Source organism: Erythrolamprus reginae, chromosome 1 (assembly GCF_031021105.1).
Source record: "Erythrolamprus reginae isolate rEryReg1 chromosome 1, rEryReg1.hap1, whole genome shotgun sequence".
Classification (NCBI taxonomy): Eukaryota; Metazoa; Chordata; class Lepidosauria; order Squamata; family Dipsadidae; genus Erythrolamprus; species Erythrolamprus reginae.
This window is the reverse complement of record NC_091950.1, coordinates 402,473,672-402,478,969: the sequence shown is the minus strand read 5'-3', so window position 1 is coordinate 402,478,969 and position 5,298 is coordinate 402,473,672.

Here is a 5,298-nt window from a genome sequence, read left to right as displayed (position 1 = left end):
ACCCTATTATCATTCCAGACAAGTGGCTCTGATATCATCAGTGGTGCCCCATCTGAGGACATCATCAAAAATTTCTCCAGAAAGTTGGAAAGCTGAACTGTAGTGTTATTTCCCTTCATGCTTTCCCACCACATCTCTGAATCTACCTCTTGATGAGATCTCACTGGGGCAGCAATAGACCATGCACCCTATATCTTCTGCCACCATTATGCACTTCAATTATGGCCCATCCAGAAGGCTATGCCCCATTTCCCCTTTTCTACCGTTGCTTTCTTTCACTGCGGGAAGTCGGAGGTAGGTGGTGTGAAAAAATTGGCTGATGCACATTGTTTGCCAGAGGAAACCTGCCAACTTCAAGGGTTTTTTTAGTCACTGCTGTCAATAACTTCCTTAATTTTATTTATTTAATTTATTTATTAGATTTGTATGCAGCCCCTCTCCGTAGACTCGGGGCGGCTAACAACAATAGTAAAACAACATATAACAAATCTAATATTTAAAATAATTTTTAAAACCCTAATTTAAAAACCAAACATACACACAAACATACCATGCATAAATTGTATAGGCCTAGGGGGAAAGAATATCTCAGTACCCCCATGCCTGACGACAGAGGTAGGTTTTAAGGAGCTTACAAAAGGCGAGGAGGGTGGGGGCAATTCTGATCTCTGGGGGGAGTTGGTTCCAGAGGGTCGGGGCCGCCACAGCAAAGGCTCTTCCCCTGGGTCCTGCCAAACGACATTGTTTAGTCGACGGGACCTGGAGAAGGCCAACTCTGTGGGACCTAACTGGTTGTTGGGATTCGTGCGGCAGAAGGCGGTCCCGGAGATATTCTGGTACGATGCCATGAAGGGCTTTATAGGTCATAACCAACACTTTGAATTGTAACCAGAAACTGATTGGCAACCAATGCAGACTGCGGAGTGTTGGTGTGACATGGGCATATTTAGGGAAGCCCATGATAGCCCTCGCAGCTGCATTCTGCACGATCTGAAGTTTCCGAACACTTTTCAAAGGTAGCCCCATGTAGAGAGCATTACAGTAGTCGAGCCTCGAGGTTTATGAGGGCATGAGTGACTGAGAGCAGTGACTCCCTGTCCAAATAGGACCGCAACTGGTGCACCAGGTGAACCTGGGTAAACACCTCCCTCGCCACAGCTGAAAGATGTTTCTCTAATGTGAGCTGTGGATCGAGGAGAACGCCCAAGTTGCGGACCCTCTCTGAGGGGGTTAGTGATTCCCCCCCCCCCAGGGTGATGGATGGACAGATGGGGTTGTCCTTGGGAGGCAAATAGTTATAGGGGCCTTCCACATCCCTTTAGATTTCCCCCACTCCCTACAAGCCAACAATGGCTCAAGAAGACTATTCTGTCGCGTCTCTTTCTCCACCACCTTCTCCTTCTACTCCTGTTCATTTCTAAGGCAGAATTACAGTGGGATTAAGAACAGCAGGTTGATTGCTATATCCCAAAGTCTGACTCAACAGGAAGCCTACCTCATTAAAACGGTGGGCACATTTGAATTGGAAATTAGCGACCAGCTGGGAGATGATCTGCAAACAGATCATTGAAACACTCAGCCTCTTGTTGGGTTGACTCAGCGGAGAGGTTACAAAGAGAACGAGTGACTGCTTGGATGCTGCAGAATTGGGAAAGAAAAAGATGCTCCTTGGATGCTAAAAGATTGAACCTATGTCTGGAGAGACGTTAGACTCACTTTTGAACCAATGACTTCAGGCCATTTTCCCCAAGAAAGCAAAATGCCTGTTCTACTCAAAGCTCAGCCAGCCATGCAAACATAGAAACATAGAAGACTGACGGCAGAAAAAGATCTCATGGTCCATCTAGTCTGCCCTTATACTATTTTCTGTATTTTATCTTAGGATGGATATGTGTTTATCCCAGGCATGTTTAAATTCAGTTACTGTGGATTTATCAACCACATCTGCTGGAAGTTTGTTCCAAGGATCTACTACTCTTTCCGTAAAATAATATTTTCTCATGTTGCTTTTGATCTTTCCCCCAACTAACTTCAGATTGTGTCCCCTTGTTCTTGTGTTCATAAACATAATGAAGAAACAGAATTCTTTATTCTTTATTGGCCAAGTGTGATTGGACACACAAGGAATTTGTCTTTGGTGCATATGCTCTCAGTGTACATAAAAGAAAAAGATACATTTGTCAAGAATCATGAGGTACAACACTTAATGATTGTCATAGGGGTCAAATAAGCAATGAGGAAACAATCAATATTAATAAAAATCTTAAGAATACAAATAAGAAGTTGCAGTCACACAGTCATAAGTGGGAGGAAATGGGTGATAGGAATGATGAGAAAAAACTAGTAGAAATAGTAGTGCAGACTTAGTAAATAGTTTGATACTATTTAGGAAATTATTTGCTTAGCAGAGTGATGGCGTTAGGGGAAAATGTTCTTGTGTCTAGAGTATTGTATTGGCAGTTCTGTGTTAGCAAAAACTTCAGAAGAGAAGGATTTAGGGGTAGTGATTTCTGACAGTCTCTAAATGGGTGAGCAGTGTGGTCGGGCGGTAGGAAAAGCAAGTAGGATGCTTGGCTGCATATCTAGAGGTATAACAAGCAGAAAGAGGGAGATTGTGATCCCCTTATATAGAGCACTGGTGAGACCACATTTGGAATACTGTGTTCAGTTCTGGAGACCTCACCTACAAAAAGAGATTGACAAAATTGAACGGGTCCAAAGACGGGCTACAAGAATGGTGGAAGGTCTTAAGCATAAAACCTATCAGGAAAGACTTAATGAACTCAATCTGTATAGTCTGGAGGACAGAAGGGAAAGGGAGGACATGATCAAAACATTTAAATATGTCAAAGGGTTAAATAAGGTTTAGGAGGGAAGTGTTTTTAATAGGAAAGTGAACACAAGAACAAGGGGACACAATCTGAAGTTAGTTGGGGGAAAGATCAAAAGCAACATGAGAAAATATTATTTTACTGAAAGAGTAGTAGATCCTTGGAACAAACTTCCAGCAGACGTGGTAGATAAATCCACAGTAACTGAATTTAAACATGCCTGGCATAAACATATATCCATCCTAAGATAAAATACAGAAAATAGTATAAGGGCAGACTAGATGGACCATGAGGTCTTTTTCTGCCATCAGTCTTTTATGTTTCTACGTTTCTATGTTTTTTTTCATGAGGATGATGCCATGCTGTAAATTGGGAACCCAAATGATTTGTCACGAAGGTTAGATCGATTATGTGATTCAACAAAGATTACGGATCTGACAATTATAGAGCATTAAAGACCAAGATGATTATGTATGGCAGGGGAGATGGAGTGAGCAATTGCCATCGCATTTGTTAGTAACACTGGTGAAACATTAGAGCAAGCGGATGGATGTGTGTGTTTTTCTAGCAAGAGAAATGGAAAATAGGCATAATAATTTAAAGATATGCACATGCTGGCAGATTTTGCATGCGTTCTGCCAGTGCATGTTGCAGAATTGCTTAGAAGTCCTCACCTCATATTTTGTCACCCTCTGAATAGCAGTCAGACTTGCAGGCTTGTGAGATCAGTTTAGTCTTTTTTTGAGACATGCACTACAAGTTGGCGAGGTGACCGCCCCCTTGTACAATTTGCTTTAACTGACATTGGAGTCCTTGACCTGGTTCAAACATAGCATCCTATTGTGTTGCAGTCTATTCCATTGGGTTTTGATTTAGTGGGTTGTATGGATGTACAGTAAGACCTCACCTATCGCTGGTGTTACGTTCCAGACCCGGCCGCAATAGGTGAAATCCGCAATGGGGAATTTATCGACTGATAGTACTTATTTAAGTATTTATATTGTAATTGTTTGGTAAGTTTTCATTGTTTTAAGTGTTTATAAACCCTTCCCACACAGTATTTATTTTAGATACAGTATTTAAATACAGTATTTACAATTTTAGATATATATTTTTTTGAAAAACCTGCCAATCGAGTTCCGCGGGCTGTTTAAATCTGCCGATCGACTTCCTCAGAAACCCGCGAACCAGCGAAGATCCGCGAATGATTTTTCTCATTAATATTTCTTGAAGTGAAGCCACAGTAGGTGAAGCGCGATATAGCGAGGGACTACTGTATTCATTTCATACAGCTTGAGAACCCAGTATCATAGGTAGATTGACCAAGAAGAATCTGAATTTTATATTATTTGGAATAAGGTTTATAAGTGGATAGATAAAAAGAAAAAGGAAAATTAAATGTTATGAGAAATGTATGAATATATTAAAATGACTTTAGAATCTTTCTCTTTTATTAACTTAATTTTATGTTTATTACAATGTGTAAACAAATATTCTTGTTTTCATCTAGATTAACATGTTGACTTAATGATTTAAGAATATATTCTTCTTTCTGTATTAAAAATTAACTTCTAAAAAGGGAGGGGTAATTGTAACCAGTGTTCCCTCTAATTTTTTGAGGGGGTGGGTGGAAAAGTATATTGTCTGAGCGGCAGTCCCTTCGGGACTGGGCGGCACAGAAATAATAAGTAAGTAAGTAAGTAAGTAAGTAAGTAAGTAAGTAAGTAAGTAAGTAAGTAAGTAAGTAAGTAAGTAAGTAAGTAAATAAACAAACCAACAAACCAACAAACAAATAAAAAACCCACCCTGTTTTGCCTCAGAGAATTTCAAAATAAAATACTGTACTGTGTGTCTATAACAGTGAGCTCATAATAGGGCAACTCTATCAATATCAAAATGCGACTTAAATAGTTTCAAACTAGATTTTGATTTTCTTTCTCTCTTCCTTACTCCCATTCTTTTTCTTTCTCTTTTCCTTCCTCTCTTTTTTCTATCTGTTTCTCTCTCTTCCTCTCTTCCTCTCTCTCTCCTTCCCTCTCACTCTTTCCCTCTCGGCTTCTGGGCAGGTTTGGAAAACTCTGAGTTGATGATGATTTTTAAGTGAGCGATTGCTCACTGCTCAGCTTAGAGGGAACTATGATTGTAACCCCTACTATGTGTTTAAATGTGTGTATGTCTGTATGTTGTTTTATGGAAAAATTAATAAAGTATTTTTTTTAAAAAAAGAGTATTGGGTGAGCAGCCCCATAGTTCTTTCAAAATTTGCTGCCAAATTGTAATTTCTTATCTGATAGAAACTCTTCTATGCAGCAGAGATAAATTACATTAACCTCCTGTGGAGCTAAGTGGCTTATTTGCTCAGGTGGCTCCCTGCATTCTGCAAAGTTGGCATCAGTTTCATCCCAAAGCCATGAGCCCTGACACTTTGAATTGCAAAGTAGCTATTGAAAAGTACGACTGTCCTACT